Source organism: Manis pentadactyla, chromosome 2 (genome assembly GCF_030020395.1).
Source record: "Manis pentadactyla isolate mManPen7 chromosome 2, mManPen7.hap1, whole genome shotgun sequence".
In the NCBI taxonomy this organism is placed as follows: Eukaryota; Metazoa; Chordata; class Mammalia; order Pholidota; family Manidae; genus Manis; species Manis pentadactyla.
This window is the reverse complement of record NC_080020.1, coordinates 201,357,878-201,374,354: the sequence shown is the minus strand read 5'-3', so window position 1 is coordinate 201,374,354 and position 16,477 is coordinate 201,357,878. Positions and strand designations below refer to the sequence as shown.

Genomic DNA, 16,477 nt, shown 5'->3' with positions numbered 1-16,477 from the left:
TGACTGTTTTGGATACCCCCACTCCTTTTTCGTGTAGTTGCGTAAGAGAACGAGTTAGGTTCTCTTTAGCCTTCTCAGTTCCTGTCTCTATTCTGCGTGCACGTCCGGCTCCGCTGCAGGCTGGAAAAAACTCGCACGAACCTCTTACCGGTTTTCCAAGTTACTGATTTGCCCGGCCGCTGGAACCTGGACGTTTAGCTACCGCACTCTCTTGGTTCTCACCCTAGGCATTTCCTTTAACACGACCCAGTTCTTGGCCACCGAGCCAAGTATGTGAATGGGAGGTCCCGGGGCGCTGCACCAGTGATGGGGCGAGCCTGGGCACCGAGTTCGACAATCCCGGGCACTCCTCCCGCAGAAAGTGCGGGGCATCTCCAGGCGTTGAGACGGAGCCAGGATTCCCAGCCGCTGGCCCTCGCCCAGCGCCGGGTGCCATGGCTGGCGGGGCCCGACCGGGGCAACCACTCCCGGGAGTGGGAACACGAGGCTCAACGCAGGGGCGCAAGTGGAACAGACGCTACCCTCTCTTTTAACTAGTAACTACTCATTACCTCCTCCCTCCGGTCTGCAGAGTCCCCTAGACCGCGGGCTCTTTACTACGCAGGCACACAGGCCTCGCTGGGCGGATTTGCACAGTTTGGGAAATGGGCCTGCGGTGTTTCCCTCTCCCCATTCTCTGCCTCTTCTCCCCGGTGTCCGTCTGAAGTGATGGAATTTGGGGGCCGAACGAAGAGCAGACGTTTTCTAGTGATATGCGAGTGGCGGGTGTGCGTTCATGCATGCCACAAATCCCAGGTTCCGAAGTCCTCTCTCGGGGCAGAAAATCTGGCTTCTCACCCGCGTGACCAGTTGGTTTAGGAAGCCAGCACGGAACATTCCTCTTGAGGCGCATGGGCTCTTTTGCCAAGGGGTGAGTGGGTGCCCCACATTCTCAGGCGGTGTGGGCGGAGCGGGGAACAAGTTTAGTTGGAGTGAGAAGTCTCCCGCACGCGTTCTCCCAGGAGTGGTTTCAGCTGTTTTTATGACATGCTATAGCTAAATCCTGGGATGGAAGCACGACCTAGAAAGCTCAGAGAAAGTGGGTGGAGGGTGGAGCTCTTGTCTGTCTCCTGGGCTGCTACTCCAACCGCAGATTCAGAATGGGGGAGCCTCACAGCAAATGAAATGTGAGAAAGTCTGCCCACCTCTTCTGGCCGCCAGCTTCTCACCCAGCCAGAACTCAAAGGCCCATTCTCAGCAGGTGGTGAGAGCTATCCATTAAAAAAAGTTTTGTTGAGATATAATCCACAAGCTGTACAATTCATCCATTTGAAGTGTACAATTCAATGGATTTTAATATTTGCACATATATTGTGCACCCATCACCACAGTCGCTTTCTAGAACATTTGCCTCACCTCAGTAAGAAACCCTGTATCCTTCAGCTATCACCCCTCTGGTCCCCCACCCCAGCCCTAAGTAACTGCCAATTTACTTTCTGTCCCTAAACATTTCCCCATTCTGGACTTCTGTAGGAATGGTCTTTTGTGATTCTTTCAGTTAGCCATATGTTTTCAAGTTTTATCTATGTCCTACCATGTTATCAGTTCTTCATTTCTTTTTATGACTGGGTAATATTCTATTGTATGGATTCTCTACATTTTTGAACAATGGAGAAAAATTTGGCATTTTTAAAAGAAAATTTGCTGAAACTGCTTTTAAAAAGGGACTTAATTTTATGGTGGGGACTTGATGATGGGGGGAAATCTAGTAACCACAATGTTGCTCATGTAATTGTATATTAATGATACCAAATTTTTAAAAAGGGACTTAATTAAAAAATGTACAAAGCATAAAGATAGTCATGTTAGGGGTTGAGGTTGTTCTCCTTGGTTCTTGTCCCTGCAGCAACAAAAAATTCAAAGGCAGAGACACAGTAGCGGAGCAGAATGAAAATTTTATTTGAATACACTCCAAGGGAGGAGTGGGCCAGAGTCAAGGTAGATAAAGGCAGGCTTCTTACTGTGAAGCTTCTTTATATGGGGTTTTGGCAGGACAGAGAAGTCCTTAATTGACTACCTTTGACCTTGGAGGCCTGGTCTAATTGGAAAGAAAGAAGACATGGGCTGCTCTGTGATGGTTACTGTACTTATCTTCTGATATTTTCTTTATCTGGGGAGTGTTTGGACGTTCCAAGTAATTTCTGGTCCTTGACACTTCAACTCATTCACTGTGAGTCTTTTCTGGCTCTCTGGTTTTATCTGGTTAACTATTTGAGTCCCTTTTAGTGGGCTTTACTGGCTTTATTTTCTCTCCACCCTACTCATAACTACTTTTCTGCCTAATAGTCACACTTGCCAAGTGTATGTTTCTGACCTTCAGAGGTTACTCACTGCAAGAACTGGTCAGGTACAGTACTACAGAGAGGTTGGGCACAGAGCAGTTTCCCCAAATGGAAAGAAGTAAATGCAAGATCATTCTGCCCAACTTTCTATCCATGTTGGGATTTCTTTTACAAAACCCCAGTTCCTATTTGAAAACTTCTAGTATCAAAGTGTCATTTTTTTCACAAGGCAACCCTTTCCACTTTCTGTCAGCTCTCATGGTTAGAACATTCTTTCTCTTTATTGTTTCTGTCCCTATTGGTTATTGCTAGAATGGTTGTAGTTTTGACAGCTATTTTTCTGGTGAGATGTGAGGTGGGAAGGAAGCTAAATTAGTTGCTCTTTTCCTAGTTTCCCGAGCTGGGAAATTATTAGTGGGTTACAACCAAACAAATAGACCACTGGCAGATTTGTAGTCCAACATCTTAATGGATGTTGGTAGGATGTTTTTAAGGTTGTGATGGTAATAAAGATCAAGTAGAAAATTATGGGAAAATGCTTTAAAAACCATAAAATAACATACAGATATAAGAAGGCATTCTTTTCAGCACAAGATTAGTGAACTAGGTCTGTATATAATGTATGGTGGCTTCATGGAGGAAGAAGGGTAAATATGAGGTGGACAAATATGGAAGGTAGGTTGAAATTATAGCTGAACAGCTGCAGATCTCTAGCCAGAGAGAAGCCTGATACAACCCAGGCTGATGTTAGCTTTGCAGATGACTTGGATAAATTCAGGTTTATTAAAGCTGTATGTGATACCAAGCTCAAAGGAGTGCAAATTCAATAGAATTTGGAGGAAGAGTAGAGTGAATCCAGAGACAAATGTTTTCTGACAAATGACAGGTTGCATGTAATTTGGTAGAGATAATTCTAAGTCTGTGTTCAGTTCAGTGTGGGGAATGCCCGGCTTGACAGCTGTTTGCATGTAAACAATCTGGGGATTTCAGATGTGTGCAACCTCAGTTGTCCCAGCCGTGTGACCCAACTTCTAAGAATGACAACCAATTATTAATGCATTGCTATATAGTGCTTACAATGTGTAGTGTCAGAGGTCATGCAAAGCAGTCTGTGGAACAAATCTAGCCTCCAAACAGGTTTTGTTTGGCTTTCTAAAACTGACTTGCAACGTGTTTAAAAACTTTTAATCATTTGTCTACATATTGGGAGATTTTACTGAAATGCCGATTTCAAAGTTCTAATGAAAAATCAGAAGACTTGGCCTGCTGTTTGGGGTCCTTATTCCCACATGGCAATGTGGCTGCCCCCTTCGGATGGGCATGTGAGCTTCTGTTTGCTCCAGTCCCACCACTCCCGGTTAATCCCCAACATAGAGGTGGGTGCCAGCTGCCACTGCCTCACCCTCTCTCTTTGCTGTTTTCTTAACCCCTGACTCATTGCTCTCATTTGCGCCCTGTGGACATTGAGCATGTGGCCTCCATGTGGGTAAAGGGAGGCAATACTCCTGTTGAACTCTCAGTAGATCAGAACACAGCCTGAGGGCTGTAATCTGTTTGAACACAGCCCATTTAAAATGCAACAAAACAAAACCCCAGTTCTCTATTATGGGAAATTTCAAACATACCCAAAAGTAAAGAAAATAGTATATTTAACTGCTGCCCGCCCCCACTGTGTATCCATCTATCACTACTTTCAAAAATGTCAACTTTGTTTCATGTATCTCTTTCCCACAACGTTCTTCCTTACTCCAGCACCATCACTGGAATATTTAAAAGGAAATCCCAGATAACGGTTTAATTTAACTTGTAAATACTTTAGTATGTATCCTCAACAGGTAACCACTTTTTAAAAAAACATAACCACAGTATCATTATTACACCCAACAAGGTGAATAATAAAAAGATCCAAACAGGGTCCACGCACTGCATTTGATCAGTGTACTTTTTAATCTCTTTTAAATTTATACCAACTCCCTTTCTCCCCACCCTCTTTTATAATACCTATTTGTTGACCTTTAGAATTTCCCACAGAATTTGGCTAATTGCATCCTCAAGGCATCTTTTAACAACTTCTTCAATATCCCTTGACAATTAGATATGTAAGCTGGCTAATATTCAGATTCCAAAAAATTTTTTTCTTTTCAAAAATATATTCTAGGGGATACTATGTACTATTGCAAGACAGGAGAATAATGTCTGTTTCACATTTTGTGATAATTTTGTTGGTGACTTCAGATGTGCTTGCCTAATCCTTCCATTGTAAAGTTCCACATCAGCTTCTAACCTAATCATTTTAGCAGCCATTTTGCTCTTTGTCTAGATTTATTATTTTATTAATGATTACACAATAGTGGTTTTCTAATTCTGTTATTCCTTCTGTATTTATGACTGTGATTCTTAATAGAAACCCCTTTTTCCCATCGACTGTTTGGTTTTCTTAAAGCACAATTCACATAGAAAAGACTGGATGATATTGCTTGACACTTTTCCTTTTTCCACTAATCTTTAGGATAATGAGTTGATGCCCTAACAGCCCCCAAAAGTGATCAATTAGTTTTCTCTTTTACTACTTTTTTGAGTTACAATTGGACTGCATTAATGATGTTGAGTAGCTTTCCTAGTGCTTATTATATATTCATATATCTTCTTTGGTTAATTATCCATTCAAATCTTGTGCCCATTTTTTATTGTGTTTTTTCGTTATTGAGTTGTAAGGGATTTTATATATTCTAGGTAGAATTCCTTCATTGGATATGTGTTTTGTAAATAATTTCACTCAGTTTGTGGTTTGGGTTTTCATTTTCTTAATGGCGTCTCTTGAAGAGCAAAGTGTTCAAATTTTGATGAGATTCAATTTATCAAATTTTTTCTATTATGGATGGTACTTTTGGTGTCATATCTAAGAAATCTTTGCCTAATCCAGTCACCAAGATTGTATTCTATGTTTTAGCCTATTTAGGAGTTTATTTTTTTATGTATGATGTTAGTAGAAGTCTAATTTTTTGTTTTGCTTATGGATAACCAATTCTGGTGCCATTTATTGAAAATTGTATCTTTTCCTGATTGAATTGCTTGACATCTTGTCAAAAATGAATTGACCATAAATGTGTTATCTTTTTGCTAGACCCTCATTCTGTTTTATTGACCTGTATGTCAGTGCGGTAGTATGACAACACAACACTGTGTTGATTACTGTAAGTTTTTCCAAACTTATCACACCAAATAGTGTGAGTCTTTTTCAAAACTGTTTTGGTCAGTTTAGGTCCTGTACATTTCCATCTTAACTTTAGGATCAGCTTGCCAGTTTCTATAAAAACATTGTGGAATTTTGATAAGGATTCTGTTGAATGTATTGATCAGTTTGAGGAGAATTGCCTCTGTAACAATATTAAATCTTCTGATTCCACAAACAAGGTACATCTCTCTACTTATTTAGGTCTTTAATTTCTTTCAGCAATGTTTTGTAGTTTTCAGTATATAAATCTTTTATTATTTCTTCCTTAAATATTTGGCAGAATTCTTTAGTGAAGCACTGTGGGTCTGAAGTTTTCTTTGTGGAAAAGTTTCTTTTTTAAACCCTATAAATTAAATTTCTTTGAGATGGACCTAGGCAATTAACTATTTATTCCTGAGTGAATTTTTGTATTTTGAATCTTTCAAGAAATTTGTCTGTTTCACTAAATTTGCTGACTTTATTGGCATAAAGTTGTCCATAATATTCCCTTCTTATCTTTAGGTTCTGTAGTATTTTCCTCTCTAATTTCTGGTATTGGTAATTTGTATCTTTTCTTTTCCTAATCAATCTGATAAGAGGTTTTTCATTTTATCATTTCAAATATCCAGTTTTTGGTTTCAATGATTTTTTTTCTGCTTTTCATTTGATTCTGATTCATTTGAAGAGAATAAGTACTGTGCTGTTATTGTTGGGCAGAGTGTTTTGTCAATGTCCATTTATCAAGTTGGTTTACAGTGTTCACATCTATGTCTTTCATTTTTCTGCCTACATGTTCTGTTTATCATTGAGAGAAGGATATGAAAATAACCAACTGCAATGAACAATTTTTCCATTTCTTCTTTTAGTTTTGGCTTTTTCTGCTTCATGTAATTTGAAGTGCTGTTATTGGCTCTATAAATGTTTAGGACTATTAGGTTCTCATGATTCATTGACCCTGTTATTATTGTTGATACTTGATTTGTTCCATGTTTAGCCATGGAAGTTTCCATCAAGTTGACTCCTTAGTCTTTGACATAATCTTAGATCTTTGATAGCCTCCTTGCTCCTGGAATGACAACATATTCCAAATGTGTTTTATACTTTTTCTTCCTTCAATCCTGGAATCAGCCATGTCTCCCAGGAGCCTGGTTATTTTTGTTGGGAAATGTTCACCACATCTGTGTGCTTGAGCTGCTTATTGCTACTCTATGGTTGTAATATTTTCAAGACCCATTCAAGTCTTGCTAGAACTAGAAATGCACATTTTTTAAAAAGAGAAAAATAAAGCCTGAGTTTGTAGTGATATTTTTAATTCAAATTTAAGATTAAAAAATGTATACCCTCAAGTTTCATATTTAGAAAATACTCTTGCTCTGAAAATACTAATTCTTTACAACTCTTACATAATTACTTACTTATTTGCTTTATCCTACTATACACATACACTCACAATAGTTTCAAAATAATATTATTAATATCATTCCTAAGAATAAGATTATTGATTGCAGTTTAAGGTTCCTTTTTGATTCCTTTTGTCCTGAGTATATATTCAAAATACAGTATTCAAAGTATTGTTTTTAAAAGCAAAGTACTTTTTCAATGTATGGCTGTGTTACCATCTTGATATACAGTGAATGCCATTTGATTCAGTTTGTTTTACATTTTTAGGGATTCCTTTTTTTCTTATTTATTTATCTAAAATATTTACATGCTTCAAAGTCAACACCATAAAACTGGGCTTATTCAGAGACCAGTCTAGCTTGTATGATTGTTCCCTAGTCCTGTTTCCTCCTTCTCTCTATAGGTCATAATTTAAAAATTACTCTTTTTTGGTTTATCCTTCCATTGTTTATCTTAAAAAATATAAGCAAATGCACACTTATGTTTTTATTCTGTTTCCTCTCCTTGTTCAAAAGCTGTCCTATTCCTTGCTGATTTCACTAACAGTATATTCTGAAGATCATTTCAAAGTTGCAGACAGAACTCTTCCTCAATTCCTATTACAGCTGCCTGGTACTTTATTCGTGTGGGCTGTACAATTGTTTATTTAACCAGTCCTCTACCAATGAGCATTGGGATGGTTTCAGTCTTCTGGTTTTGTAGATAGCACTATAATGAAGAGATTGGTTCACATTGTTTTGAATATTTTGCTAGTATATCTTTGAGATAGAGTCTGGATTTGGGATCACTGGTTCAAGGGATGGGTATCTATCTGTAAAGTATATACCAATTATATAATATAATTATATATGTAATAATTTCTGTTATATATAAAACATAATGTTATGTATGTTATGTAATATTTAAAGTATATTAAAAAAATATAAAATTTCCACATGAGAAAAATCATCTTTAAGGAGGGTTTTTGATATGATAAGCTGTGAGTGTGATGCCTGTAGAACCGACATCCTAAGCTCAACGGCTGAAGGGCCTGGGCTGGCTGATGCTGGGTGAGGCATGCACATGCCTCCAATTCCAGGAGAGGCCCCACTGAATGTCTTTCCCTAACAGATATTTAAAGAAGTGGCACTTACCCGAGGCTCTGATGGCATGGCTAGCAGAGGATCCCAGCTTGCAGGGGTGCCCTGTAGAGAACCCCAGGCTTAGAAAACCCCATGAGACTCCCCCCTCAGCCCTGCCTGGTGTTTCTGGCCTTTGGACTTGGTCCTGCTGGCTTCAGCTTAACCTATTTCTGTTTTATCTTTTAGTCTTGTAATATTTAAAGTCATTTAAAAATTACTTTTATTTAATTTAACTGATTATTATTTTATTATCTGAATATTTCCTAACTGTTCTTATCTTAAAAAGGTTTCATTCTGTCTTAACTAGTTCATTCCTTTAAACACTCTGGTTAATGAATAAATCATTTCCCTTTAAAAATTCTATAATGAGTAAAACCTTTCTCTCTGGACTTAGTCTTTTTTATTTCCCCTTAGCCTTCTTTTAACTTTTTCCTCTAAACTTATTTTTATCTTATCCATTGTCTTCTTCTTTTTACTTAAACTGTAAAGCTGAATTTTGAAAAGCTGGCTGCTGGCTGCTGGCTGGCCTGGGGAGCATAGGAGTGGGAAAGCCTGGTGAGGGCAGGAGCGTTTCCTTCTCCCATTGGTTCCCTGCCTTTTCAACCAAGTCTTTGGTACTCCAACCCCTCACCTTAATGTTGCAGGGAACTAGCTGCCCCTCCTACTTCCCATAACAATAAGCCATCCCTGATGACTATCATTGAAACTCCAGGGAATCTAGATCCAGGAGAAGAGTGAGCTGGAAAGGGGTATATGAGCTGCTTTCATATATTTGTGAAAGAAGGAGTAGACATAGTCAGTGTTGACCCAGAGGCAAGAGCATGAGCTTAGAACTAGAGCCCATGGGTGATGATGACAAGGAAGCAAATTTATTTTTTAAATGATTAGCGTTGATGAGCAATGGGATGGGTTGACTGATGAAGGAGTGTGTTTCCCAGCTTTAAAAGTGGGTTGAGCAGAAGCTGGATATGATTGTAGAAGAGAATCTTGCATTGGCTGGGAAGTTGGTGAGGCTTCTAAGACCTCTTTTACCTATGAGATTCTTCGTTCTGTTTCAGAAAAGTAACATTGTGTAGTAGGTTTTGTTATTATCTTCCCAGTAACTATTTCCCTTCCTTTTGGTAACAGGCTGTGTGACTCTGATCACAGTGAGGACACCACCAGCCTGGGTCAGTCATACTGTACATGGTGTACATCCCTCTGGCCACACTGCACACTGGTTGGTTCAGAGATGGGCATGTGACTCCAAATGAACCAATCAGAGTCTTCTGTGGGTTGTTTCTCTCTTGTGCTGTCTGGAAGAGTCCTTTTTCCTTTCTGCTTAGGAAGAAAAACAAGGTAAATCCAGAGTTTCCCGCAGCTCCCAGCACCTGTCTTTCTAGTTGAGTTCTTTGAATTGGGAGAATGAAGCCTACATTTAATAAGAAGCAGGGACAAGAGATAAAGAGGTGTGAAAGTGTTTGAGTCTCTGATTCTTAAGACTAACTTCATAATTCTCTGTGTGATTTGACTGTGTGAGTCAAAAAAGTGCCCTTTTGCATTAGCCAGTGAGACTTGGGTTTCTGTCATTTGTAACCAAAAGGGGTCTTGACTAATAGAATTGTTATTGTACAAAACATCATCTTACCTTGATGACCAAATTTTTTCAAATTTCCTAGTGAGAATTCCTTTCAGAAGTAAAAGACAGCATCAATTTCTGCCTAAACTAAAAATTACTGTAATCTTTCAAACAATTTAACTGGCCTGGGGATAAAGTCAGTAGATATTTCCTGTGCCTTTGTAACAAAGCCCAGCCTTCCCCATCACACACACTTGCCATCTCCACTGGGGTGACTCATTCAAAGCACAACACTGATTTTTTTTCCTTTCCAAACCTGCTCCTTCCTTCCTCTTTCCTATCCACAAAAGGTCCTTTCATCCATTCACTGGGGTTCTAAGTGAAAAGCTTCGGAGGCAGCCTTCATCTTACCTTTTGTTCCCCCATGTCTAATCCATCAGCAAGTCCTGTGTCTCCCTCCAGTTTATATCCTGGATCCTTGCATCTCTCTCCAACTGCAGTTTCTGTCCTCTCCCACTTAGACCATTGCAGTAGCCTCTTTAACTGAGTCCCTACTTCCACTTCTTGTTCCTCTGCAGTCCCTTCTCCCCATAGAAGCCCAAATGAGCCTTTAATAGCTCAAATCAGATTCTGTCATTTCCCTGTTTAAAACTATCGATGGCTTTCCATTGCATGCAGAATAAAATAGAAAGGCCTCCAGTGGTCCAGAAGGCCCCACATGTCTGAACTGGCCCCTGCGCACCTCTCCAACCTCAACCTCCCATCACCACACTTACTATGCTCTAGTCACTCTAGTCTTTGCATTCCTTGTTTATGCCTCAGGGTATTTGCAGTGGCTAGTCCCTCTCCTGGAACACCATCAAATCTTAGGGTGGCTGCTTGCTTAACCTTCAGGGCTCAGTCAAATATCATCTCCTCAGAGATGCCTTTGAACATGGTATAGTAATATTACTATGTAAGTGGCAGTTATTTATCTCCCAACATTAGGATATAAAGTCCTGCTGCTCCAATCCAATAGGTGCTCAACAAATACTTAACAAATAGGAGAATAATGGAGGAGCAACATGTGCTTAAACTCTAAAGCGGAGTAGAGGACATGTGCCTTATTGCTGCATATTCAGGTCTCGTGCCTGTTTTTTAGAAAGTTCTTTAGAGTCTTGTCACTGAGGATGTGCTGTGCCTCTGGTGGCTTCCTGTCCAGTTGAAGAGTAGTGTTCCCACCAGAAGCCAATGAGAAAACAGACAGTGTTGGGGGCAGTGACTTGGTGTTTACAAGAATCACCTCTTGGGGGTGGGGTTGGGGGCTGACAGTGCAGATTCCTAGGCTGTACCCCAGGCAAGCTTTCCTACAATTGGTCTGCAGAGAGAGGTAAGGATTGGGTGACCAACTCATTCAGGTTGGCCTGCGACATCCCTGATTTTAACACTGAGGGTCTCTGACTCCCTGCAAACCCCTCAGTCCTGGCAAACTGGGAGGGGTGGTCACCCTAACCTGAAGGTGTTCAGTAGGCAAAGAGTGGGATGATGCAGCTCAGATGGTTTCTCGGAGGAGTGAAGGTAGAAATGTTTCCCAGCCTGGGCTTTGGGTTTTGGCTGTACCCTCAGCTCTGCCTTTGAGTGACTAGGTTTGCCAGTCACCAGGCCCAGGCAGGAGGGAAGGGAAACCATTGTTTCTGGAATACCTGCAGTGATCCAGCCACTGCTTTGGCTTTATTACCTTTTGCTTTATTACCTAATCTGTTCCTCAGCAGCCTTTCTGTTGCTCCCATTTTAGAAGCTTGACACTGAGGCTCCTAAGGGTGCGTAGGTGCCCGAGCTCAGACATCTGCCAAACAGAGATGGGAGTGACCAGGTCTGCCTGACACAGAAGCCCAGGCCCTTTCTAGGTATTTGTATGGGTGTGTGTGTCAGAAATGTGGCTGGGCCCTCAGCTTGACAGTTGTCTCTCAGTTCTCAGGAATGGGGCTCTCCTGGGATGTAGGGAAGACCTCAGCGACTAGACAGCGATACAGTTAAGGAAGAGGCACCCAGGTTTCTTTGCTGACTCCAGCCTGGCTGCACAGACGGCCATATGCCACGAGGTGGCGCTGTGACTCTACCTTAGAAGGCTCCCCCTAGCACGGGAGCGTGGGGGAAGGCCAGCCATAGGAGCAGCCACTGAGCCTTATTTCATCTGCAGCCTGCTTGGCCACCTGGGGCCTGTCCATAGCTTTCTGCCTCTCCTGGAGTCTGGCAGGCCAAGAAGAGAGGAGAGAGAAGGGCAGGAGGTCTGGAGGGGAGGAGGCTTGTGCCAGTGCAGAGTCTTGGCAGTGAGGGTGACCGGTGAGTGCAGCTAAACTCGCCTAGGCAGGAGCGGGAGGGACAGCTCTCCTGGGATTAATGGGTTTATAACATTGGCCCAGATCATCTCCCAGAATGTGTAAAACGTAGACTTTTTCTGTCCTGTAGACTGTTTCTGCTAGTGAAGGCCTGACTGGGGTAACTGGGGGGCAAAGAGGAGTCCTGTATGCCCCAAGCTCGGGAAGAGATGGCTCCGAGTCGTCCGCCTATCTGCCCCCTGCTGACCGCAGGACATCCTTAGCAGGGGCTGCAAAAAAGTTCTCCCGCTTTCATCTTCTGGCTGCCCCTGCTGCTCGGGAAAGTGAACTGGCTCTCTTGTCACCTGTTTGTGTATAAGGACCCATCGAAGGCCTTACTCCAGGACTCAGGCCTACTAGACTCTCACCAGAAAACATCACCACAACAAACTTAACTCTTCTTCAAAGCCCACGCCAGTGCCAGATCGTGACTTGCTATGTTACCAACTGCTTAACAGTGGGCTTGGCCTGTAGTGTTAATGTCAGAATATAAAATGGGGTCTGAGCCCCAAGGCTACAGCTTTGCTCCTGCCTCCCAGTGCTTCCTTGAGTGGGCAGCCACTCACACCCTCTGCAGCCCAGAAGCCTAGGTGAGTTTAGCAACGCCTATCAAAGAGCATATGGTGATGGGGTGGGAAGAAGGCAAGTGAGGGGCAGCACAGGAGGGCTTTGGGCCAGACGGGTGCTGGGAAGCGTGACAGAGAAGCAGAAGACAGATCGTAGTGGCTGCCGGACACAAAGTCAGTCCGTTTCACAATTCTGCCTTTCCCTGGGTCTGGGCTGAGGGCTGTGACAGAAATTCCCCTTAGGAATTTGTTTAATACTAAATTCTCTTTCATCAACTGTTCACATAGGATCAATCAAGATGTTTTGTTTGATTTATAAAGTGTCATGTTTTCTTTTTTATTCAAAAGGCAATATACACTCACAGTTTCAAAATGCAAAAGGTTCAAAATAAGTAACCTTTCCTGTTTAATATATAAACAACCAACCTAATGCTCCCAACAGAAAAGCAGCAAGAACATTAAAAAACAGTTTGTGGAAAAAACATGTCCTTAGCGTTGCAAAAACTCTACCCCTGAGGCCTGTTTGTCTTTAATTTTGAGGTATTTTTGATGTACAGAAGTTTCAACTTTTTGGTAAGCCATGTCTTCCCCTGTATGATCGATTCATTGCTTGGAAAATCTTTGCCTAGCCTGAGTTCAAACAGGGTTTTCTTCAGTTGCTTTTTCATGGCTTCATACTTTGCTCTCTCATCCACCTCAGAGATATTTCTGTCAGTGATGTGATTATGAGATGGAGGTGGGCCTGGTGTGACTACCTGAGGGCATTGCCTTGGAGACAAGTTGGCCTCTGACTACAGCCCCAGCTCTGAACCATCTGTCATCTCTCCATGTGGCAGTTATTCATGCAGGACAGCAGGTTCAGTGTCTGGAAACAGTCCTGCTGTCGGGACCCAGGACGGAGTGGGGCAGACTCTGGTTATACTCTGGCACTCTTGCCAGCTGGGCTAAGATGCAGGTGTCCCCGGGCTGAGGGAAGCTGAATGTGGGCCATTCTGGAGACTGTGGCTTGGGGAGTCCTGTCCACCTGGCCACAGGGCAGAGCTGGAATGCAGGCCCTGGGGACTGGGGCAACAGGGAGGCCATGCAACTGAGAACTCTGAACAGAGACCAAGGTGGGCCTGGTGGAGTGGACCCTCTGAGAGCCTGGTTAATCAGGACAGACACTGGTCAGCGTCCCCCTAGCAGCCTGCCTGCTCTAATGGAATTTCAGAAAATGGAGCCCAAGTGGCTGAAAGGATCTGTGCTGAAACTGTGTGTGAATCCTTAGGAAACAAAGTCACTGTGGACATATATCAGGCCTTGAGCCAGCTGCAGGGTTGTTACCACCTGGTGCCTCGGTCCCAGCCAGAGGATGCAGATGCCGCCTCCTCCTCTCACACCATCTCCTTGGATGTTGGGGACAGCCCTAGCAACCGTGTTCATAAGGGGGCCTGCTCTCGTATCTCAGGACACCCTAGTCTGAGTGCTGAGGAGGGGACACAGCTCTTAACCGGGAGGCAGGAGACTAAATGTTGCCTTCAAGCCATCCCTGGTCATGTGAGTTCAGAAGGCATTCTGCTTTCTTGGGTATCGATTTCCTCATCCATAAAATGGGATGATGATCTTGCTCCAGCTGCAAAGCAGATGATCGAATGAGAGAATAGATAGGACACTGCTCCGCGAAGAGGAGAGGGACCATTTGAGTGCAAAATCCTGAAGTGGTTCCACGTGGTTCCCCAGCTAGGTTGTCTCTCCCCATGGCTCCAGCAGGTGGTAGCATTGCCCTTTGCACGTGCTGATCAACACCAGCGTCCCTCCTCCCAGACACGGTGTGTTGGACCTCAGACTTCAGGCAGTTCACACCCAACATTCCCACTTCCTCAGGGAAGGAGGGATCTGAGTGGCCCCTGAGACAGTGGCCATGGCTGGGAGCCAAAATGCCCTGGACAGGAAGGGCCTAGAAAGAGAATGAAAACCTTGTTCTTTCCCTCAAAAAGCATAGATAAGCCAGGGGACGGGGACCTGGTGTGCGTGAGCCCAACAAGGTGGACGGGAGCATCTGGGTGGAAAGGAACCCTTGTCCTGCTCTTCCACGACTTGTCCCACCTCACCTGAAGGAGGCAGTTTGGGATCCAGAGTCCAGGACTTATCCTCTGCTGGGGTCCTTGTCTTTAGCTGGGAAGGCCAGCGGGCAGTTCAGTGGGGGCAGGAGTGGATCCTCTATTTCTGTGTGTGCAACAGGGCTGAAAATTCAACTCACACTTCAATTCATCTGTGCAGGAAAAAAAAGTAATTTCTTTATTTGTTAGTCCAAACTAATCTGGACTTTCTCCCAAATACTACCTGATGATTGGTGAGAAAAACAGTGAAATAGTCAACTGAATCTAAATGTCATGGGACCTGACATTTAGCCTGTCCTGTAAAGTGCTGTTTCATTTCTCTTGGAAAAGTGCTCGGTTCTCAGACTGCCTTCCCCACCTTCTGCCACTAAGATGGTGTTGAGGTATTTGAACAGACAAGGGCAACTTATGTGACATTTGGCAGGAGCAACGAGTTGGGATCCTGGGCTGTGGTGTCCTGGCAAGGTCCACTGTCCGCACTGCCCATGGATTGTATGTGAAGCTGACTTTACGTAGCTCACGGTCTGGTTCCCTCTCGGTCTGGCCGGAGTCTTCGTGGTACCCCAGCTGGCCAGATCACGGTGCCTGGGTTCCTCCTGGCTGCCTCCCAGGGGGTCTCCTCCTGACCTAGTTGTGCCCCCTCCTCTCCCGTGGCGTCTCCTTGTTGCCTCCATGGCCAGGGCTGGCCCGCTGCTCACAGCTTGGCAGCCAGGCCCATGGGAACTGAGGTTGGCTTGTGAAGCTGAACTTCTGGGGCTCCTCTGGTTTACCCTGGAGCCCTGGTTCCAGAGGCAGGGCCCAGGTGGGTTCAGAGCGGCCTGGAATGCTGCTTCCTCCCAGCGTTCAAGACAGGAGACTGGGATGGGCCCTTGGCCGGGTTCCCTGTCTGGAGCAAAGCCAGATCGGACCGCTTGGCTCCCCTGGTTCTTTCCTCCTGATCCTTCCCACCGTCCTCTGTGCAAGAAGAGCACTGGAGTGCCTTGTCTTCTTGCCTGAGCATCCAAGACGTAAAACGCCAGTGAGAGATGAGAGCCTCCAGGAAATATACTCCCGAGAGAATAGAAGGTTTAGGAGACTTTTGACCTGCTGTGTAATCACATTTTGCATGTCAGGTGCCATCAAACCTTCATCCTCATCTCTCCTCGGGCAGAGATGGGTGACTCAGGCCAAGGAAGATCGAGGAAAGGTACTCATAAGGGCAAGAAAGAAAAGCACTGTATTACATTTTCAAATCATCTTTTTCTGCTTGAAATGTTACCACACTGGATAATGGAAACAAAGGAACATGCCAAGTCAAATGTGAAGACTTCCTTCACTATCTTGGTCATGTTAGACTCTGTCTTTCCAGGGAGGATATACAGTGAATCAGAAGTAGATGCCACTCTGCAAAGACCGGCATGCTCTGTGAAAAGATGGCCCAGCCCAGTCAGAGTCCTTCTGGAGTTCCTGGGGCCAGGGCGAGACCAAGGCAGTCACAGGGTCAAAGGAAGGCTGTGATTGGTGGCCTCCTCTTCGGGCTGCCCATTGGCCACCTTCTGTTGGAGGAAAAGCAGATGCAGGCAGTTCAAGCTTAACTGGGAGCCTGGGAAAGGGGGTGGTGGGGATAATTCACTGCTTCCCATCAGTGTCACAGGCAGGCAGCCCCTGGTGAGTCTTCCTCTCTCCACAGCTCACTCGGGCTGCGGGACTCACCAGGCAGGGCTGACGGGCTGCAGTCATAGGTGCTCACTGGCACATGTGGCTGGACGTGTGCTCAGCCATTCACAGTCATGCATATTTCTGCATGAGTACCTGTAGAACTCTCAGAGTAGTGCCTGACACAGTAAGCATGCAATAAATG

At 43.9% G+C, this 16,477-nt stretch overlaps 1 long non-coding RNA gene across 1 annotated transcript in view; it reads left to right on the top strand.

The window, feature by feature from the left end:
* Positions 1–12,368: 12,368 nt before the first annotated feature.
* The window catches only part of LOC130682602 (uncharacterized), a 165,701-nt gene continuing 161,592 nt past the window's right edge, over positions 12,369–16,477 (top strand). The window contains exon 1 of the long non-coding RNA XR_008995865.1: positions 12,369–12,562. This is a non-coding gene — a long non-coding RNA (uncharacterized LOC130682602). The remainder of the gene's footprint in view (positions 12,563–16,477) is intronic.